Raw genomic sequence first — 23,880 nt, 5'->3', positions numbered from 1 at the left:
ATTTTTCTTAATGACAAGACCTTAACATATCTGTTTATGAGACATATTTTTCTCAAATTCCATTGCTTATAATTGAATAGAACAGAAATGCTTGAGTTGTTTCTTTTTTTGGCTGGGGGAGCACAAAAATAGCTATTAAACTGTCACAGTGTCTCATATATTTATTGTGGCCAAAAAGATGAACACGGAGGTTAATATGCTTTTGTTATAGTTTCTTTATTGATTCTCAAAACTTCATTACCATACAGAATCTTGGTTCTTTCTATAGAAGGAAGAAGAGTAAGCAATAAAGAAGAAAAGAAAAACCAAGCCTTGGTGTGCAGTAAATTTCTGCATGCATTAGTACAGAGCCATCCATACCATTGCATCAATGATCAAGGAGCTTTTTAGGTTATCTTTTTTTTTTTTTCTGGAGGCTGTCTTTGAGATAAATGCAAGCATCAGCTACTGTTGCCAGGTAATCCATACTAAGGATTTTTCTTGTGATCTCATTTTTCTTTCTTTCTTTTTTTCTTTCTTTTATTTTCATTTTTTTTTGTAGAACAACTCAGCAACAGCATTTCTCTTCCAAAATGCCTTTCTTATTTACATCTTTCTCTTTTTTTTTTTTTTTTGTCTTTTTTCGTGACCGGCAATGGATCGCAACCCTCAGTGTCGCGCCCGTACCGGACCGGGGACCGGCAACGGGATTGCAACCCTTGGTGTTGCTCCCGCACCTCGCTCAGCCAGTGAGCGGCCGGTCTGTATGTGGGATCCGAACCCTTGGCGGGAGCGCCGCCGCGCTTCCCAAGCGGTGCACTGTAGCAGTGCGCCACCGGGCCGGCCCTTTACATCTTTCTCTTACATTTGAGAAACATGCTTTCTGTCTCAAATTCTCAGTACAGTAGCTTTTCCAGAAACTCTTGGATAATGCTTAGTCACCTAGACAATAATTAAGTTACATGGCCTGGGAAGATGGTTTAGAAAGTGTTTTTTTTTTTTTTTTTTTTTTTTTTTTTTTTTTTTTTGTAATGGGTCTATTTATAGAAGTTGTTACTTAAGCTCCTAATTTTATCACCAAATTTCAAATCCAAGTTTCAGACATTTTCCTTGGCTCTTTGGAGACGGGAAGGCCTCTATCCAAATAAAGAAACTTAGTGATCTGCATTTTAAGGCTGGCTGGTGGACATAGTATCAATTGAAGACCCTTATGTAGTCCTTGGGGGGTCTCCTGCTGCCATAGTAAATGTGATTTTTTTTTTTAAACAGCTTTATTAAGATACAGTTTACATACCATAAACTGAAGTGGTTTTTGATCTCCATTTTGTCTGTTAGGGAGCACAGGTTCTTTTTTTTTTTTTTTTTTTGTCTTTTTTCCATGTCCGGCACCGGATCGCAACCCTCAGTGTTGCCCCCGTACCGGACCGGGACCGGCAACGGGATCGCAAGCCTCGGTGTTGCTCCCGCGCCTCGCTCAGCCAGTGAGCGGGAGCCGGTCTGTATGTGGGATCCGAACCCTCGGACGGGAGCGCCGCCGCGCTTCCCAAGCGGCGCACTATCCAGTGCGCCACCGGGCCGACCCGGGAGCACAGGTTCTTTAACAGTGTGTATAAATAGTGTTGATTAAAATTATCACAAACAAATAATGAAGCAGTGATAGGGATGTTTGGCAGATGTAACTACCCATATGTGAGAATCTGCATTTCTGTTTTTCTTGCTACACTTTCTAGATTTAGGTTTAAGATTCTCACCACTGAGCCTAAACTCTGAGAGCAGAACCTGTGGTGCGAGATGAAGGGAAGCTTCAGGCACAGGTGTTACAAATTGTGGCATGAGCATGCAGGTACCTCACATAAGTTCTATTTTTCAGGTGCAGTGGATTGAATTATGTCCCCCCAAAACTCACTGAAACTTGAATTGTGTCCCCGAAGTTTTCTGTATTAGAAACTTGGGCCCCACTGTGAGTACTGGAAGGGTGGGAAATCCTATTATGGTAATTGAAAGGTGGGGCCTTGAAGAGGTGATTAGATTGTAGGACCACACTGTAGCTGTAGTGAATGGATTAAAAATGGTGGTCAGGGGCATGGTTCTGAGGGCTTTAAAAGGAGAGTGAATGAGGAGGTTAGTCTCTCTCTCTCTCCTCCTTTCTCTCTGCTCCCACCATCTTGCAATGTGAGACCCCTGGGTCACTGAAGTCACCACCAAGACCCTCACTAGATGCATTCCCTGGACCTTGGACTTCTTAGCCTCCAAAACTGTAAGCGATAAATTTCATTTTTTCTTTATAAATCACCCAGTTTCAGGTATTTTGTTATAAGCAACAGAAATAGATTAATACACCAGGAAAGAAAATTTCTGGTGGAATAGCTATGAACATGGTATCTTTTCACAATAATCAAAAACAAGTTAACCACAAACACAATAAATTTTAAAATTAGATGACTTGGAAAAATTTCAAGTCTGTTCTTTGAAACAGATTAGCCATGAGTTAATGACAATCTGACCAGTAAAAAACTAGAATGATTTAAAAAATATTTATGTCTTCTTCATACATGAAGATTTAGTTATAGCTGTAGCTAGATTAGCTTTAAATTCTATTATATTTTAATGACTTCTTTAGCCCCTAACTACTGATATAAAGTGATTTTTTTTTAAACCATAGGATGTAAAGATTCTCCAGGAATGTGATCTAGACTTTTTAAAATGTGAATATACAAGTAGGGTTAATCTTATAGTAATTTAATAAGAAATTATTGAGTTGAATTTTGAGGATGGTGGTGGGATTCAGTTCCAGGATTTCCTGATTTGTAGATGACTCTGTAATTGCAAATAGGGTCAGCACAGGAAAGCTTGTCCTTTGGGTGCTGTGGGTTTGAGCTGTTGCCCATTTTTAAGTACTTTCATTTTTTATTTTTTATTTTTTTCCTTTTTGTCTTTTTTCGTGTCCGGCAACGGATTGCAACCCTCAGTGTCGTGCCCGTACCGGACCGGGACCGGCAACGGGATTGCACCCCTCGGTGTCGCGCCCGCACCTCACTCAGCCAGTGAGCGGGAACCGGTCTGTATGTGGGATCCGAACCCTCGGCGGGAGCGCCACCGCGCTCCAAGCGGCGCACTGTAGCAATGCGCCACCGGGCCGGTCCCTAAGTACTTTCATTTTTTATTTTTTATTTTTTTCCTTTTTGTCTTTTTTCGTGTCCGGCAACGGATTGCAACCCTCAGTGTCGTGCCCGTACCGGACCGGGACCGGCAACGGGATTGCACCCCTCGGTGTCGCGCCCGCACCTCACTCAGCCAGTGAGCGGGAACCGGTCTGTATGTGGGATCCGAACCCTCGGCGGGAGCGCCACCGCGCTCCAAGCGGCGCACTGTAGCAATGCGCCACCGGGCCGGTCCCTAAGTACTTTCATTTTTAAGCAGTGAATTGTATCAGAAGGAGGACTCATTAATTTTCTCTCTTACTAGTGCAAGAGCCGTGACATTCTCACAGAAGTATTTTAAATCTTGAACAAAAGTGTAGCTGGAAAAGTCATATTTTTGATGCTTAGTGTATGGAAGTCCTAGTGAGCTAGTTTAATTGACTGATAAATACTATATGTTGCTGTTCTATAGAAAGATTGTGCTTTCTTTTGCTATCTGTTAATTCAGGCTCCATGACTGAGTCTTATCTTAAGGGCAAATAACTGCTACCAGGGGTTTAATGCTGGTTGCTTGGGAGAGTTAACTTCTTTTTACAAATCCAAACTCATTTTGCTTCCCTAAGTGGATATTCTCCAGTTAATGAAAACTTATCATAATGGAATTAAAAAATATAATGACTTGCTGTGCTTCTGTTTTACATACTTCTCAAAGTTTTGTGTTTTTACAAATAAGTATATATTATATCCCTATAGGTGCTCATTTTACCAGCAGAGATTTCTCTTCTTATAAAATCTGCACCTCTTTGAATCATATGGTATCCTGATGGGATTAGTGCTAGAAACCAGACTGAGGAATAAAAAGAGTAAAAGTACAGGTAGTAGTTGGAGTAATAGCAAACACTTGTATGGTATTTTCTATGTACCAGGCACTAGTCTAAGTGTTTTGCATACGCTAAGTCATTTAATCCTCTAGTAATACCATTGTTATCTTCATTTTGCAGATAAGGAAACTGAGGCATAGGAAGTTTCACTAACTTGCCCAAGAATTTGAAGTTAGGAGGTCTAGCACCAGAATTTGTACTATTATTCACTATAGTGTACGCTTTCTATGGAAACAAATAATCATAATAGCAGAGGAACTGGAATGCAGATATTTTAACCACAGCACTTCTTATCATTTGCAATTATATCTCCTTTAGCAGTTGTTTTGGTAAATTGAAAATGTAATTGTTTGGTTCAGGTGAGCTCAATTATCCCAATGTAGGATTTCCATTCCAAAGAAGGCCAAATGCTGTCTAAAGACATCCCATTTTTTTCAACCCTTTTCTCTTAGGGTTTATTTTTAGTCCTCTTTGTTCTTCATAGAAGTTGGATTGTGTATTGTTCATTACAGGGGAGTGCCATGGCTTCTAAAATATTACTGTTTGAAATGTGTTGCTGTCTTGCATGTGGCAAACACATGGCTCAGTTCTCTTCCCATCTTATGCTTATGTGTAAATTTATCTCCATCTGGAGGAAATGTGAAGTTTTATGGGCCAGAGTAACTAAGCCGAACCATATCACCATCCTTCCAAAAGACTAGGAGATATATGGTTGAATCCTTGCCAAGGTGCTTCAATATATCCATCCTTCTTTCCTCCCCTCCTCTTCCTAAAATACCCCCCATCTCCAAACACATGAAGAGGGTGAAAGAGCTACACAAATCTAATAAACCGATAAAATGTTTGTTTCCTCCTCACATGCAACATTAGTTATTCCAGGTATGTCTCTGAACTTTACTTTTTATCTACCATTAGGCATCTATTTAGTATCTTCTTGATGAGCTTGATGGCGTGTGTGTTTTCCCCCTGGCAGGCTTATGCAGACATATGCTCCTCTGCCATCTTGTAATCGGTGTGCTTTCAGGAAGGTCTCAGATTTCATAATTTAATTCTCATTGTATTACAGGAAAAATTTCTTTGGGAATTAAGCAAATTTTACTTTTTCTTGAGTTTGAAGCAAGGTTGCTCTAGGTCCATCATCATATATAATGCATCAGTTGCTTTAATGGCATTGTTAAGATTGCACGTGGTTTTAACTCTGTAGCCTAAAGAAAATATATTGGCCTGTTACCAGTTTATACGTCAGGTATCTTATTGCTGAGAGTAAGGAAAAATGAAAACTGACAGCTGCTGTCAGCATGAGTTCTGTTCCTCAGCTCTGTTTGTAACCTAGTTGACTGGAAGGTCCTTTCTATTTTCTTTCTGGTGTAATATTTTTTTTCCAATTAAGTATTTAAAGGGTTATTTCATCTGTTAATATTCAAGATGTTATTCATAAACTTAAAAGACATATTCAGCCATAAATTTTAAAAAAATTTCAAAGTAGCACTAACTAATGGTATTTCTATGTATGGAGCTAATTAACTGTTTTATAATAGAATATCTTTCCTATTTAAATTCTAATTATAGAGCTACCCTTGTATTATATAATTTCTTATCCAAATCTACTGTTGCCAATTTTTTTTTGATATTAGAGTGAACTATTACAGTAATTATAACTGAACAGGAAGTTGTAGAACTGTTGTTTTTGACAAGTTTTAATTGGTTTGAAGCAGAAAAAAAAAATCACAAATTATTCCTTTGGTGTTGTCTCAAACTACAGTTACTTTCTTATTCGTTAATAAAAATTCTTACTTTCCAGTGAATAAGTGGCCACTATAAAAATAAGAACAGGTATGTATACTAGAGAGTAAGTACCCTTGGTATTGAGTGATTTGAGGTTTACAGTCATTTTTTGGAGGTAATTCATTAGGGCTCTGTTTGACGGTTTATCATAACAGCCTTTTCTTTACACCTATGAGGTAGAAAAGGAGGTGGATGCAGCTGGAAACTCCTATCAGGCATGTGGAGTTTAAGTGGCTAGAAAGTTGACATTGGGGATTTCTGACAGAACAGAAAAAAGCCCAAATTCTCAGATACCCTATTAGTGTCCTTAGCCCTCATTCATTCAGTACATAAAAGTTGAGTGCTTAACATGGGCCAAGCATAGGGATATAGCTATGAACAATATATGATACAATTCTTGCCCCGTGAAGCTTGTAGTTTGGTAGGAGTGACAGGCATAATGCAAATAACTACCAAAAAAGTCTTTGTAAATTATAGAAATGATAAATACCAAAAAGAGAAGTATGTGTTGCCCTGAGAGCGTTTGATGGGAGACCTGACCTAATCTGGTTGGTCAGGGAAGACTTTCTTGAGATGATATTAATTCTGAAGTTTGAAAGATAACGGGCAGGTGAAATGGGAGTGGAACAACTTTACAGGCAGTGGAATTAGAATGTGCAAAGGCTCAGAGACCGTGATGCAGTATCTTGGTGCCTGAGAGGAACAGAAAGAAAAGTGAGGGTGGACAGAGTTATAGGAGGAGCAAGTGGAGGAAAGTAGGAGTACAGAAATTGACCAGAGCCTCTACTCAGAGAAATCTGGAACAACCTAAAGGAAATAAGACTAATAATGCCTTTGGACTTGACACATTGATTACTTTCTGCCTTCTCTTCTCTTGATAGTCTTGAAAATCTGGAAATGTATTTGTAACTCTCTCCAGAAGGCAGAGTGGTTGCTTTGGTAATTCTGAGTAGGGTCAACAGCATCCTACAAGTTCTGCTACATAGATTTTTTTTTTGTTGTTATCCAGGTATATGTATTCTGTAATTTACACTATGACTTTTTTTCTATTTTATTGATATTTATTTTTGTAGTGTACAGTGTGTTGTTTCAATACATGCATATACTGCACAGTGCTACACTTAGGGTAGATACCATAGTTTTGTTCCTGTTAGCCCACCACTTCTCCTCCCCATTGACCCCTGACCTCTGGTAACTGTTTTTCTACTCTCTGCTTCTAAGAGAGACCATGTGGTATTTGTCTTTCTGTACCTGACTTATTTTGATTTCTTGCTATTTACTTTATGTCTCTTATAAGTGTTATGATTACCATGAGGCTTACAAAGAATGTGTTATAGTTATAACAGATTATTTTAGACTAATAACTTTGATAGCTAAGTAAAAAGAAAGAACCAAAGCCATCTCTATGCTTTGGTGTCATTCTCCCTCACATTTTGATGTTTTGCTGTTTCAAGTTACATCTTTTAATATTGCCTCTTACATGGCTGTTATATTTGTTGTATTCTTCTTCTTTTTTTTTTTTTTTTTTTTTTTTTTAATGTCTTTTTTGAGACCGGCCGCACCGCGCTTAGCCAGTGAGCGCACTGGTCAACCCTATATAGGATCCGAACCTGCGGCGGGAGCGCTGCTGCGCTCCCAGCGCCACACTCTCCCGAGTGCGCCACGGGCTCGGCCCTTGTTGTCTTCTTAAGTTTGTCCTTTAGTCTTCATACTAAGGATATAAGCAATTTATCCCCCCCTTACAACACTGGGGTATTCTGAGGTTGTCTGTGAACTTACTTTTACTAATGAATTATGAATGTTTTTTTGCTGCTCCTTAGCATCCTCTTCTTTCATATTGAAGAACTCCCTTTAGCATTTCTTGTAAGGCAGGTCCAGTGTGGATGAGTTCCCTTAGTTTTTGTTTGTCTGGGAAAGACTTTATTGCTCCTTCATATTGGAAGGTTAGTTTTGCCAGATATGAAAGTCTTGACTGACAATCTTTTTCCTTCAGCACTCTGAATGTATCATCCCACTGTCTTCTGGCATGTAGGGTTTCTACTGAGAATCCTGCCGAGATCTGTATAGGAGCTCCATTGAATGTTATGTTTCTTTTTCTCTAGCTGCTTTCAGTATCCTTTCTTTGTCTTTAGTTTTTGATAGTTTGATTATGATGTGTCTTGTGGTGTTCCCTCTTTGGATTGAATTTGATTGGTGACCCCTGAGCTTGCTGTACCTGGACGGTGTCATCTTTCTCTGTACTTGAGAAATTTTCAGCCATTGTTTCCTTAAATATGCTTTCTCCATCTCTTCCTTTTTCTTCTCCTTTGGGTATGCCAGTTATGCAGAGGTTCTTTCCCTTTAGGGAGTCCCATATTTTCTTTGTTTCTGTTTCACTTTTTCTTATTCTTTTTTCTTTTTGCTCCTCTGGTTTGATAATTTCATTTTTTCTTCTTGAGGTTTAATTAAGTCTGCTGTTGGAGCTTTCTGTTAAGTTTTTCAATAATGTATTCTTTATTTCTAGAATTTCTATTTTTTTTTTTAATTGATTCACTTCCTTTGTCAAGTTTCTGATTCTGCTCCTGGATTGTTTTTCAGAAATCATTTAATTTTCTGTCTTTATTTTCTTGTGACTTCCTGAACATCCTTAAGAGGGTTATTCTGAATTCTCTGTCAGATATGTCATAAATCTGCTGTTCCTCTGAGTCCATTGCTGGTGCTTGGTTTGTTTCCTTTGGTGTCATATTTCTCTGTTCTTTCTCAATCTTTGTGTCTTTATATTCGTGCCTAGGCATTTAAACAGACTTTTACCTCTTTTAGGTTTTGTAGGTATTCTTTGGTGGTGTTAGAGCTTTACTGGTTAATATCAGAGCTTTGTCTCTGATCTGTGTCTTTTTTGTTTTTGTTTTTTGTTTTTTTCTTTTTAGCTCTGTGTTGGATTATTATCTACCACCACCACTTAAACTCTGCCCTGGAACTAATTTATTGTCCTTTGTTTAATTCCAAAATTGGGGGAACTTCCTGTGGGGACCAGCACTTGAGCTCTGTGGTTGATATAAATTGCTGTTTTGCTGCTGATTCTTTGGGGAAGGCTTTTTGTGCAGCTCAGATTTTAATTTTTTGGCCTTTTAATCACTTCTGGGCCTTGTAAGGTCAGATATACCTGGGCCATTTGGAAATTCTGGCTCAGGACTTAGTCCTTCCAGCAAACGGCACCCTCTGCAATTTTGGCTCCCTGATTGTTCTCTATTGAGTGGGCCTGTGCCCATCAAAAGGCAGATCAGCTGCCCACACTGCACCTTAATATTTCCCCCAGTGGGCCAGCCTCCCCTTGCACTCAAAATGCTTCTCATGAGGTGGGCCATGCACCTGTCCCTCTCAGTGACTCACCTTTGGATGGCTCCTTTCTTCAGTTGGCTGTGGCTCCTGACTTCTATGTGGGTCCACAGGAATCCTGCCAGTGGTCTCACTGGCCTAGGGACTAGTATGGTGTGCTCCATGGTCCTCTTCTCCCCTGTAGACTCCAAGCAACTTCATGAAAGGGCACAGCTGCAGTTCTTGACAGCTCCTGCCATGGGCTACAACTTCTTCCTGCCCCTCACTGGGCCAGTCCTGAAGTGTCTGGGCTCGAAATGGTCAGAGTGGTCTCTTCTTCCTCTTGCAGAAGCTTCACTTGCCTTCACAAACTTTGTGGATCTCTCCTTTTCCACAAAGCTCCAGTGGTTCCTGGTTGGTAGTCTTTGCTTTTTAATAGTTGTAAATTGATCAGTTGTGGGAGAGAGTGACACTGGGGATTGTCTATTCTGCCATCTTTGTGACATCTCAAAGGAGTCTGTATACTATGACTTTTATGTGATTTATAAATTATTTATATTAAAAATCTTCAATAGTTAAAATTTTTATATTTAGCATTTAAAAAATTTTCCAACATATAAGCATCTTTTGTTGTTTTTAAATTTTACTCCTTTGTGGTAAAGTACAGTGTCCAAGAAGATATTGATTCCTTGGAAGTTGGCCTGGTGTTTAAAAGAAAAAAAAGTTGGTAACCTTTGCTTTTTAAAAAAATAGATTGCAAATCATGGAACCAGAAGGGACTCTGGATCAATTTTCTCTTCTTTCATTTTACAGGAAAATAAGTAACATAAATGGTGAATGACTAACTTATGCCCACAGATAGTTGCTGAACAAAAGCACTTTATTTTTTTGTGCTTAGCATCACTTTTTATCAGATACAACCATAAGTACTAATTTGCCTTCCCTGAAGGATGTTGTTTGAGAAATCCCACCTTAGAAAGTTAACCCTTTGTTTTGTTAACAAAAGAGGACAACAGGATCCGCTAAAGAGAAAAGGAAGACTTTATTTTCCAGGAAGAAACAGTCTGCGGATCAGGGAGCACAGACATTGGCAGGACTGAAGAGCATCACTCTGCCCAGGAGGGAACTGGTATTTATGACTCCTACAATCAGGTTTACATATATGTTCAGTGAATGTAGAGAAATTCTATGAATATTTATGGAGAAGGCTATAGGTGGGCACCGTAAAGGAACGAAGACGAGTTGTTGCACAGGTTCCACAGACTGGCGGTGACTGGTTTTGAGGTTGCCTCTCTTATCTGAGAAGAGGGGGTAAAATGTCCTTGGAGTCTGTTTTCTGTCTAATTGGAGACATAATAGGCCCTCAAGAATGAGAAGGCTGGTACCAGGTGGACTTGTTGAAGGTCAGTGTAGAATCCCCAGCTGTAGCTGATTTGGCCTTATCTTCTGAGAGTGGCCTTTGTTTAGTTACAGAAAAGAAATCTTCAAACAGTAAGATATATACTTGAAGGCTGAGAAATATGTGTCTGCCCTTTCCCTCCCACGGTGGCCATTTGGTTCTGTTTAACAATTTGAATGTCTCTTTTAACCACAATGAGTCCATTTTGTCTGTCCTTTGGGGTACATTTTAGCAGTTTGTACTTTTTGTCAGTCCTGGGCTAATCCAAAAACATCAATGGAGGGGTAAAAGTGACCACTCAATGCTAGAGTTGAGTTCTCGAGCACAGTATGTAAGGCTCATGGTGCAGGAGAGAAGAGATATGCTTCAAAAGAATTTTTTCTTGGCAACTAGAAATTTTGTTTTCTTTCCTTCTTCAAAAAAGGAGTGGATCAGAGGATGACAGAATGGAAGTGAAATTGAAGGAGAGTAAGTTCTTGGTTATAGTGGAGAAAAACAATTTCCTTTTTCCACCTTACCTTAGATCCTCATGTAGTTACATTTTCTTTAAAAAAGAAGACAAAGAAAAAGGAAAACAACAAAAAAACTTCTTTTCAGATGGAATAAAAATCTTATTCTTTATTTTAGGCATACCCAAATATGTTTTCCTTTTGCATAACTGTCTTCTGGTTGATCATATTTCTTACTGTTAATATTCAAACATCAACTACAGAATAAGGTTTTAGGTTATATACATCCCTTGTGCTAAAAAAAATTCCATATTGAGCAATACATTTAAATTTTATTATTTGTAAAAAGGTACAGTGATGTAGTAGTTTCCTAGGAAGAGTTATAATTTCATGAATTTGTAATTATATGTGGTTCACATTGATTTTCCATATCCCAGTTTAGAACTACATCTCAGAAGAACCTCATAAGAGCCCTCTCTGCATAACAGTGATTTGTTTCTGAGGAGCATTTAGTGGGAACCTAATGTTTTCTAGTAGTCCAGGTTAAGACATTCATTATATTATTGGGTGTGTAATGACTACCTGACAACTGAAAAATAATTTCTCTTGACTATTCTGTGGTTAAAAATAAACAATTTGGAAGCGCTGTTTGACTTAATAATAGAATGGAAGATCAGGTTTGTGTAAAAATAATGAGCATTTTTTTTTTTTTTCTGCAGCTGGCTGGTAACAGGGATCAACCCCTGGACCTTGGTGCCATATGTTACTGTTTTCAGCAGCTGGCCAGTATGGGGATCCTAACCCTTAACCTTGGTGTAATCAGCACCATGCTCTAACCAAGTGAGCTAACCAACCAGCCTGATGATGAGTATTTTTAAGTGAAGCTATAGGAAAGTAGAATGGCTGGCAAGAGGTAATGAAGATACAGGTTAATTTAATTAGATGAATGATGCCATGGTAGATACCTCCGGTTTATATCACTGAACCAAGCTTCTTAGAAGCAAAGTCCATGGATTATGAATGTAAAAATTCACTTGGCTGTGTTTAAAGAGATGAGTAGTTGTTCTGGATTGAATAATTTCCGCCCAGATTCATGTCCCCTGGTACCTGTGAATATGACCTTTTTTTGGAAATAGGGTCTTTTCAGATATAATCAAGCTATGAGGAAGTCATAGGGTGGGCCCTAATCCAATGGCTGGTGTCCTTATACAGAGGAAGTTTAGACGCAGAGACACAGAGATAGACACATAGGGAGAGTGCCATGTGAGGACAGAGGTAGAGATTGGAGGGACGCTCCTACAATCCAAGGAACACCGAGGATTGTTGGGAACCACTAGAAATGAGAAAGAAACAAGGAAAGACCCTTCGCTAGAGCCTTCAGAGGGAGCATGGCTCTGCCAACACCTTGATTTTGGACATCTAGCTTCCAGAAAATTGAGAGAATAAAGTTTTTTGTTTTGAGCCACTGGTTTTGGGGAATTTGTTATGGCAGCCCTAGGAAACTAGTACAGAAGGCATTTTGATTTTATTGTAACTCATGTAGAAACAATTAGGGTGTATGCTGGAGGTGCCATTGTTAACTTAGGACACTTCTTGGGAACCACCATATCATAGTTTTCATACTTTGTTTTCCACAGCTAACATTGCTCAGGGGAAATCAGTATAAGAAAAGACTCCTGTACAACAATAAAAATAGATTTTAACCTCACCGTGTCCTTGGTGGGCTTTTTTTTTTTTTTTTAAAAGCTCACAAGCTCATAAGAAAGTTACAGTCCCTCCGTTTTCTGGTGTTCACCATACTATAATAGAATTAACTCCTTTCTTATCACTTTTATTTACATCCAGTGGTTTTCTATCTTTCTTTTCCTTTGTTGTGGAGACTTTTGCTACAATAATATTCTCCTATAAAGCTTTTTCTTTCCAAGAACCATGCATCTTTTTAAATGAAATTCTTCTTTTTTGTCAGCTAGATTTATTTCCTGTTAGTTTTTAAAATATTTTCTTTTTGATTGATGACAAGCTCCTGTGTTCATCAATGCATATTAAAATAGTACAGAGACAATTACATAGAAATTAAACAATATGCTCTTAAACAACAAATGAGTTAAGAAATCCAGAAGGAAATTTAAAAATTCCCGGAGACAAATGAAAATAAAAACAGAGTGTATTAGTCTCTTTGGTATTGCTATAACAGAATACACGGAACTGGGTGATTTATAAAGAAAAACAAAATTTATTGCTTACAGTTCCTGAGGCTGGAAAGTCCAAAGTCCATCTGGTGGTGGCAACAGTGACCCAGGGGTCTCACATTGCAAGATGGTGGAAGCAGAGAGAGCAGAGAGAGAGAGAAAGACTCTTCTTTTAAAACCCTCAGAACCATGCCCTTGACCACCATTTTTAATCCATTCACTACTTCATGGTCCTACAATCCAATCACCTCTTCAAGGCTCCACCTTTCAATTATCATGATAGGATTTCCCACCCTCCTAACAGTCACAGAGGATGACTCCCTCTTAACAGTTACAGAGTCACAAATGCCTACATCACAGAAGAAGAAAGACTCCAAATAAACAACCTAATGTTACACCTCAAGGAGCTAGAAAAACAACAAACCAAACCCCAAATCAGTAGAAGGAGAGAAATAACAAAGATCAGAGCAGAAATAAATGAATTAGAGATTAAGAAAACAATACAAAAGATAGAAGAAACAGAGTTGGTTTTTCAAAAAGATAAATTGATAAACCTTTAGCTAGACTAACAAAAAAGAGAGAAGACTCAAAATCAGAAATGAAAAAGGAAACATAACTGATATCACAGAAATACAAAGGATCAAGGGGCTGGCCATTTAGCTTAGTTGGTTACAGTGTGGTGCTGATAACACCAAGGTCAAGGATTTTCAATCCTTGTACCAGCCAGCTACCACCCCTCCCCACAAAACAAAAACAAAAACAAAAACAAAAACAGAAATACAAAGGATCATAAGATACTACTACAAACAGCTATATGCGAACAAACTGGAAAACCTAGAAGAAATGGATAAATTCCTGGACACATACAACTTACCAAAGTTGATTCATGAAGAACTAGAAAACTAAACAGACCAATAATGAGCAATGAGATTGAAGCAGTAATAAAAAGTCTTTCAACAAAGAAAACCCCAGGAACAGATGGCTTCACTGCCAAATTCTACCAAACATTTAAAGAAGAACTAATACCAGTTCTTCTCAAACTCTTTCAAAAAATTGAAGAGGGACTACTTCCAAACTCATTCTGCAAGGCCAGCTTTAACCTCATGCCAAAACCGCAAAACGATACAACAGGAAAAGAAAAAACCGAAAAAAACACAGACTGATAACCCTAATCAACACAAATACAAAGATCCTCAAAAACATACTAGCAAACAGAATCCAACAACATATTAAAAGGATCATACACCATGATTGAGTGTGATTCATGCCAGGGATGCAAGGATGTTTCAACATAATGCAAATCTATAAATGTGATACATCACATCAACAGAATGAAAAAACATATGATCATTTCAGTACATGCAGAAAAAGCATTTGATAAAATCCAACACCCCTTCATGGTAAAAAACACTCAACAAATTTAGAAGGAATGTACCTCAACACAATAAAAGGCATATATGACAAACCCCTAGCCAATATCATACTGAATGGACAAAAACTGGAGGCTTTTCCTCTAAGATCTGGAATAAGACAAGGGTGCCCACTTTATTTGACATAGTGTTTTTATTCAACATAGTATTACTCAACATAGTTTTAATGCAAAATGGATGAAAGACCTAAATTTAAGACCCAAACTATGAAACTACTAGAAGAAAACATAGGGGAAATGCTACACAAAGTGGGAATGGGCAGTACTTTTTTGAGTGATACTACAAAGGCACAGGCAACTAAAGCAAAAATATATAAATGGGACTACATCAAACTAAAAAGCTTTGCATAGGGACACTGTCAACAAACTGAACAGACAACCTACAGAAAGGGAGAAAGTGTTTGCAAGCTACACATCAGACAAGGGGCTAATATCCAGAATATATAAGGAATGTAAATGATTCAACAGCAAAAAAGCCCAGGTAAAAAATGGGCAAAGGACTTGAATAGACATATCTCAAAAGAAGACATATCCCAACATACAGATGGCCAGCAGGCACAAGAAAAAATGCTCATCATCACTAATCATCAGGGAAATGCAAATTTAAACCACATTGAGATATCATCTCACCCCAGTTAGAATGGCTGTAATCAAAAAGACAGAAAATAACAAATGCTGGGGAGGATGTGGAGAAAAAGGAACTCTCCTACATTGCTGGTGGGAGTGTAGACTGGTACAGCCACTGTGGAAAACAGTATGGACGTTCCTCAGAGAAGTAAAAATAGATCTACCCTATGACTCACCTATCTCATTATGGGTATATACACAAAGGAAATGAAATCAGTGTATCAAAAAGACACCCACACTCCCATGTTCATCGCAGCACTGTTCACAGTACCCAAGAGACAGAATCAATCTAAATGTCCGTGAACAGAAGAGTGGATAAAAAAAAAACAATGGAATACTACTCAGCTATTAAAAAAAACGGTATCCTATCATTTGCAGCAACATGGATGGCACTGGAAACCACCATGTTCAGTGAAGTAAGTCAGGCACAAAAAGACTAATACCACATGATAACACTCATATGTGGAATCGTAAAAAAAAAAAAAAAGTGGTTCTCATAGAAGTAGAGAGCAGAATAATGATTACCAGAGGCGGTGGGGGAGGAGGAAAAGTGGTGGACTAATGAGTACAAAACTATGGTATGTACCCTAAGTGAATCACTGTGCAGTATGTGCATGTATTGAAACAATATACTGTATCCCACGAATATGTACAAGTAAATGTTAAAACATCTTAAATTAAAAAAAAATAGTATAGAGATTTTGAATAACCATTTATCTTTAGGTGTTGGAATAAGAATAATTTGGATGCTGTTTGGCAATCATACCCTGGAGTGGGGTGGCAAACAGAAATACATAAATGTGTCAACCAGTGGATAAATAAGAGACAGTCTAGTTGGGGTAAAATGGCCAGTATGTATCCCATTTATCTTCAGCTGATTTTTGTCAGCAGGAAAATGGAAATGTGATGATGGAGTTTGGATGTGTTGTCCCCTCCAAAGCTCATGTGGAATTTTGATCCCCAATGTGGCAGTGTAGGAAACTGATTGAGTCATGGGGGCGGATCCCTCATGGATGGATTAATGCTCTCCCTGGGGGCGGAGGAGTAATGAGTGAGTTCTCGCTCTGTTAGTTCCCGTGAGAACTGATTGTTTAAAAGACCCTGGCACCTCCTCTCTCTCTCTCTTACTTCCTCTCACCATGTGATCTGCTTGTACCTGCCGGCTGCCTGCCACTTTTCTGCCATGAGTAGAAGCAGCCTGAGGCCCTTGCCAGATGCAGCTGTCCCAGAATCATAAGCCAAATAAACCTCTCTTCTTTATAAATTACCCAGTCTCAGGTAATTCTGTTATAGCAACACAAAATGGACTGAAACATGTGGGAATGGAAACTTACTGTTAATAAATCTCTTAATTTTCGAGGGAAGATGGAAATCTAAGTTTCAAGAAGTTTGAAGGTCTGAGATTTTATCCTTCTTGCAAATTAACAAGAGTTAGCCTGCTGCAATTTCATCTATGCTGGCAGAAGACAGGAGACTCCTGGATCAGAGACAAAAGACTTTATTATTCATGGTATTAACAGTAGCCATAGTATCACCATTTTCTTACACTTGTATTTTGAGCCTTGATTCCCAGAGAGTAACAAAGGAAAGGGCCAGGTGATACCTGTTTTGTTATTAAAAAGAAATTCTGAGTTTAGGAAACCTGAACTTTTATGTAATGGGAAGTAAACAAGATTGTCTTTTACTTGAGGCAGATTATCTCTATCTTCCAGGGCTGTTCACTATACAAACATTTTTGAAGGGTTAGTTCAGAACCATCTCAGGCAATAAGGGATTCTAGATTTTTATTATAGTGAAATGTTATTGAGTAATCTTTCAGAATTTGTTTTCATAGGCTATCTTAAAACTTACATTTTAATCAGTTATTTAAATTATACCTGATGATGTAAGGGTAATTTTTTTTGTAAACCTGTGGTGCTAAATTAAAGTCTAAGAAGTATTCACTTGTATTCTTGGTCTCAGGTTTTTATATTTCATAGAACAGGATACTAACAAACCAAATTTGGGGATCAATATAGAGTTGCTAATCTTTTATACGGGTACTTTAAAAAGTCTGTGGAAAAATGGGATTAAAAGATAATACAATTTTTTCCCATGAACATTTTGAAGACCCTTCATATTTTGCTATGTATGGAAACAACTTTCTCCAATCATCTAAATACTTGAGCCTGAAAAATCTCTGGGAAAAAAAGAAAAAACACACCCATCTAAATACTATTTACTATTGTTACCAATTCAAAAACAATGTATATGACAACTAAAGTAATATGGGACCCTGGATAGGGTCCTAGAACAGAAAGAGGAAATTAATGGAAAAACTGGTGAAATCTAAATGTTCAGAGTCCAGTAAACAGTAGTGTACCAATATCAGTTTCTTGGTTTTAAAAAATGTACTAAGGAAATAAAAGATGTTAACAATTGCAAAACCTGGGTGATAGTTATACTGTAACTCCCTGTACCATCTTTGCAAATTTTCTGTACATCTAAAATTATTCCAAAATAAAGTCTATTTACAAAAGAAAATGATATTTTTATTTTTATTTTACGTTTTTGAAAATGTGATTATTTTAAATGATTTATGTATAAAAGAAAAATAAATTTTATAATACAATTTGATAGACTACTTCATACAAGTTTTACTCTCATGAAAGGTATGTGATTTTTTTGCAACACAAATTCTATTCATATGTACAAATTCATAAAAGACAAACATCTTAATCTGAAGCAAAACAGGGTGCACTTAGGGTTATAGCCCACTCATTCAATTCAGTAGAAAAGAGATTATAAATATGTGAAGGTCTAGTTAACTGATACCCCTCCCCTCTTCCCAAAATGTAAAAAAAAAAAAAAAAAAGAAAAGTGATATTTTAAATAATCAAACATAAGGAACTAATCTTAGAACAAAGGACAGTTTTTTAAAAATTAAATACACAGCTTTATGAAAAATTGACTGTGTTATACTGATTTTTTTTCAATTTGGTATGAACTGGTAAAGATTTTGACATGGATTAGTATAGATACATGAATTATTGGCGTTTGGGAAACATGATGTGATAGCTTTTAGTTTTAATTTACTGTAAAATGAGATGAGATTGTCTTTTTCTCTATTTTTCTTAAAGAGCCTGTGACATCAGATGCCCTTATATTTTGTATCTGAACAGATGTTTAGCCTATGCCCCTTCTATGAATCCAATCTGATTCTGTACAATCACAGATTATGAGTTTTTTTTTTTTTTTTTTTTTTTTTTACTATACACTCATGTGGGGTATAACATTGATTTTCAATACTTGTGTACAACATGTGGTGGTTAGATCAATATAGTTAATTTATTCATCATTACAATATGCAATCATTCTTTATGTCCGTTGACTAATTCCTCATTAGTCCCCCTTCCTGCCCCCCCCGTTTCCACTTCTAGTTTTCTAAAAGTTCAACGTATTACCGTGATTATTGTTTCTCTCTCTCTCTCTCTCTCTCTCTCTTTATTGTTCATTTGTTTATTTATGGATTCAGTTCCTGGTTATGAGTCAATGTGTGGTATTTCTTTCTGTACTTGGATTCACTTAGGATAATTTTCTCCAGGCTCATCCATGTTGTCGCAAATGGTAGAATTTCACTCTTTTTTATGGCTGAGTAGTATTCCATTGTGTATATATACCACATTTCTTTATCCAGTCATCCATCCATGGACATTTAGGTTGGTTCCATCGCCTAGCTATTGTAAATAGATCTGTGATAAACATGGGAGTGCAGGTATGCCTTCCACCTGATGTTTTCCAATCCTCTGGATATATCCTCAGTAGTGGGATTGCTGGATCATATGGAAGTTCTCTCTGTAGTTGTTCATGGAACCTCCATACTGTTCTCCATAATGGCTGTACTAATTTACAGTCCCACCATCAGTGCAGGAAGGTTCCTCTCTCTCCACATCCTTGCCAGCATTTGTTAATATATCTCAAAGTGGTTTTGATTTGCATTTCCCTGATGATTAGAGATGTTGAGCATCTTTTCAAATACCTGTTGGCCATTCGTATATCTTCCTTTGAGAAATGTCTATGCAGCTCCTTTGCCCATTTTTAAATTGGATTATTTGCTTTTTTGCTGTAAAGTTGTCTGAGCTCTTTGTATATCCTGGATATTAATCCCTTGTCAGATGCATTTTCTGCAAATATTTTCTCCCATTCTTCAAGATGTCTTTTTACTCTATTCATTGTTTCCTTTGCTGTGCAGAAGCTTTTTAGTTTGATATAATCCCATTTGTTTATTTTTTCTTTTGTTGCCTGTGCTTTTAGGGCATTATTCATAAAGTCATTGCTCAGTCCTAAATCCTGGAGCATTTCCCCTACATTTTCTTCTAGAAGTTTTAAAGTTTCAGACCTTATATTTAGGTCTCTAATCCATTTTGAGTTGATCTTGGTATATGGTGAAGGGTACGGATCAAGTTCCATTCGTTTACGAATGGATATCCAGTTTTCCCAGCACCATTTATTGGAGAGGCAGTCTTTTCCCCAATGTGTTTTCTTGGTGCCTTTGTCAAAGATCAGTTGGTTGTAAACATTTAGGTTGATTTCTGAGTTCTCTATTCTGTTCCATTGGTCCACATGTCTGTTTTTATGCCAGTACCAGGCTGTTTTTGTTACTACAGATTTGTAATATAGTTTGAAGTCAAGAGGTGTAATGCCTTCAGCTTTATTTTTTTTGCTCAGGATTGCTTTGGCTATTCAGGGTCTTTTGTTGTTCCGTGTGTATGTCAGGATTACTTTTTTCTATTTCTGTGAAGAATGTCATTGATATTTTGATGGGAATTGCATTGAATCTGTAGATGGCTATGAGCTCTAAGTAGAGTAGGTTGGTGATTTGTGGATCTTCTGAAACCTAAATTCAGCTTTTCTAGGAATTTCCTTCATGCAGATTGTGACAGGGAGACTCCCTATTGAGAAGGAGGAGTGAGGCTGGGAGGAGGGCACATTCCTCAGGTTGATGCCAATCTAGGGGAAGTTGAGACTAGACAAGAAGAGTGGCTTTGGTGGGCAAGCACTTGATAGACTGCAGTCATGCAGCCACAAACATAAGTCTGGGCAATGCGTACACTGGGAGGAATCTATGTTGCAGAAGAGTTCAAGGGCAGGGCTGTAGTACCTGTAGGGTGGTATTGGCTAGAGCAGATGTTCTCAACCATGGTAGCATTTTGGAATGACCTGGGCTGATTTAAAAAATGCTTTTGTTTTGAGGTGAGGCTGTGTATTTTTTAAAGAACTTCCCATGTGATACTAATGTGCATCGAGGATTGAGAACTGCTGTGCTAGAGCAGGGTGAAGTAGAGTCCACTTGTGGAGGAGGGTGACTGGTAGGAGCCCTAATCTTCAGGACAGAAGGCTTGTTCTGAGACTGGTGCCCATGGAGGGAGAGAAGGCAGGGAGCAGAGCAGGAGCACAAGGGTTGCAGGGGGTGTTTTGATCCAGATGTGTCTGCACTGGGCTTGTGCTTTTTAGCATGACCAAATCATCCCTGTTTGCCTGTCACTCTCACAGATGTAGCACTGAAAGACCATTCTGGGAAAAATACCCCTTTGTTCTGGGCTTTTGATGACTCTAGCTCCTTTAATCCAGGAAAAGCATCCTGTATGGTATCCTGTGACCAGAACCTACAAAAGATAACTCTGTATTTCCTGGTTTTGTATGAGGCAAAATTCTTACCCATTCTTATCTCACCTTCCATTAGTTTCTGATAAAGCTAGCTGGTTTGGGGGAACAAGAAAAGGAGTGGAGAAGAGCTAAGCTGTTTACATCTTTTCTGCTTCAGGAAGGATCAGCTCAGGAACTAGCATAGGGTTTCAGTGAGCTCTGCAGTGAGGAGCTTCAGAATCAGAGGCAGGTGTAATGTGAAGCAGTTTTTCTCAAACTTTAGAGTATGTTGAAATCACCTGGAGGGCTGGCTAAACCGCAGGTGGATAGGCCACTTCTCCAGAGCTTCTGATGCTGATGCTGTTGAGAAACCACTCTTTGACAACCACTGGTGTAAAGAACCTTGACTCTGTATCAGGCATACTTAGGTGTGAAGGATCTCTCTTAAATCTGTTTTCTCACTTGCAGAATGGGGAGGATAATATTCACCGTCAGTCATCAAGAACTATTGTATAAATCACCAAACAGAATGCCCAAGATATGGTAGACACTTTTCATTCTCTGAAAGATTTCAGTCTTTCTAGTAATTTCTGCATGGGGATGGTTTGGCACTGAATATTTTCAGGTTCAACAATTCCCCATATGACCATCAAAATCACCTGGGAACTTTTCGTGAGTTTAAGAAAACCTGGGGTCCTACTTCTTTGGAGATTCTGATCCAGTAGGCCTGAGGGAAGAAAGCTTAGGGATCAGTTGGTTTGCAAAGCCTATCACGGTGATTCTGAGAGTTGGTTTTGGGGACCACTGCTATTGAGCAGCATTTCTCTCATGCTGGGTTTCTCAAGCACTGTAGTTGATTGAATCATCAGGAGGATTTAAAAAGATGCTGATGCCTATGTCCCATCCAGAGACTTTGATTGAATTGGTTTGGAGTATGGCCTGGGCATTGGGATTGTAAAATCTCCCTAGGTGATTCTGAAATGCAGCCAAGGTTGAGAACCACTCCTCTAGTGTATTCCTGGAGTAAGAAAAACACGAAGTTTGAGGGTCCTTCAAAAACTTAATGGAAAAATAGAATTAAAAGATAATACAAATCTTTCCATGAACTTTCTGAAATACCTTGTATTTGTTAAAATGCAGATTCTTGCGTCTTACCTTGGGGCTACCCAGATAAACTCTCTGAGGAAGAGACAGAAATCTGCATTATAGATCAATGCCCTGAATTGCATAAGAAATCATAGTTCAAGGGACATTATAGAATCTGTCATTCAGTAAATATTGCTGCCTGACTCTACCCCTCACCTATTTATAGAGCTGTTTACGGTGTATTTTTGTTATATCATGGAATCTCCTGCATACCCTTGTGAGACAGCTTGGGTAGATATTGTCCCCATTTTATTGATGAGGAACTTGAGATTCAGGGAGGCTTTGTCTCCAATAGCACACGTGGGGATATGAACATAAATCAGGTAAATGTGCTTCCCTGAAAGAGACCATAATCTAGTTGGGAAATAAGACAAAAGCAGGCATGCAGGTAGAAAGATGTAGTACAGATAAAAAAAAAAATTATGAAAACTCAGAGAAGAAGGGGTTAGTGGAATCTGAGAGGACTTTTTGGAGGAGGTGTTCCTGGACCATCTTGGAGCCGTCAAAGTTGTAGAGTTCTCTGTGAGGATCTAGATGGAATGCAAATGGCTATGACCTCACAGCTGTGTCCCAATTGGTTCCCTTTATTGAGTTTTCATGGTTTTATAGCACAGGCTGTGTAACTTCCTTTGTCTTATCATCTCATCATATTTATAATAAATTCTGTTTTTCTTTTGAGATCATGCTGGCTGTTTAATAAAAATGTGCTATGTCTTTGAATTTTGAAAATAAATGATTATTTTGACTATCTTAAAACAATAAAAATTGTAATGAGCGTTTTTTCCATTGGGAAGATAAGCCAAAAAATAGACCTGTGAACAATCATATAGCTCAATTTTGGAGGTGGATATTCTTTAGCTCTAACTATCTAATTAACTAAAAATAAACATCTGTACTGTTATGACTGTGTTATTAAATCAAGGGGTATGAAGAAAGTTTCAAGGACAATGAATTTATTTATGGAACAAAGGAGACAATAAGGAATAAAGCTATGACTGGCAGCCTGATAAAGAGCCCAACTCTGTTAGGATGTGCTGGCTTTTTTCTTTTCCTACAACATCTGTTTTAGATTATTGTGTATTATATCTACTTCCATAATGTATCTGGTTTCTCAAAAGTTATATGATGATATGGAGAACCTTTATAATTGATAAGAATTGAGAAAGTTGGTGGCCTTTATTGAAATATATAATTTTTAATAAAATGCAGTTTATTATTTTCTAATGTAGTGCATATTTTAAAACAGATATAGGTGCAAAGAAATAAAATTATATTTGTCCCTTTCTCTATTAAAATTTAAAACGCACCTCTTCTTTTGACCTGCCAGTTCTGTGTCTGGTAATATATCCTATGTATGTACTGACAGAAGTGCATAGAAATATATGAGGATGTTTGTTGCAACATTATTTATGACACCAAAAAGAAAAAAAAGGAGATCATCTAAATATCTGTAAGTAGAAGACTGTGTAAATGATTTATGGTTTACCCCTATAATGGAATTTTATACCATCATTGAAAAAATAAGGTATTGATATAGAAAGATGTCGGGCTTGCTGTAAGGAAAAAAAAAAAGGCAGAACAGTATGCATAGTGTAAAATCATTTGTGCACTGAAAAGGATATATGTGTATTTATGTATATGCACATCTATTTGAATATGCATAGACTATTCACGACATGGTGCACAACAAAATCTGTCAAAAATGCTTACCTTTAGGGGCCGGCCCGGTGGCGCACTGGATAGTGCGCCGCTTGGGAAGCGCAGCGGTGCTCCCGCCCGAGGGTTTGGATCCCACATACGGACCGGTTCCCGCTCACTGGCTGAGCGAGGCGCGGGAGCAACACCGAGGGTTGCAATGCCGTTGCCGGTCCCCGGTCCGGTACGGGGGCAACACTGAGGGTTGCGATCTGTTGCCGGACATGGAAAAAGACAAAATA

At 38.1% G+C, this 23,880-nt stretch overlaps 1 protein-coding gene across 6 annotated transcripts in view; it reads left to right on the top strand.

The window, feature by feature from the left end:
• The window catches only part of ADAM22 (ADAM metallopeptidase domain 22), a 229,796-nt gene that overhangs the window by 114,051 nt on the left and 91,865 nt on the right, over window positions 1-23,880 (top strand). The window lies entirely within an intron of this gene.

The sequence above is a fragment of the Galeopterus variegatus genome, unplaced genomic scaffold (assembly GCF_000696425.1).
Source record: "Galeopterus variegatus unplaced genomic scaffold, G_variegatus-3.0.2 Scaffold925, whole genome shotgun sequence".
NCBI classification, from domain to species: domain Eukaryota; kingdom Metazoa; phylum Chordata; class Mammalia; order Dermoptera; family Cynocephalidae; genus Galeopterus; species Galeopterus variegatus.
The sequence above is the reverse complement of the archived record's forward strand: the minus strand, read 5'-3'. Positions and strand labels throughout refer to the sequence as shown.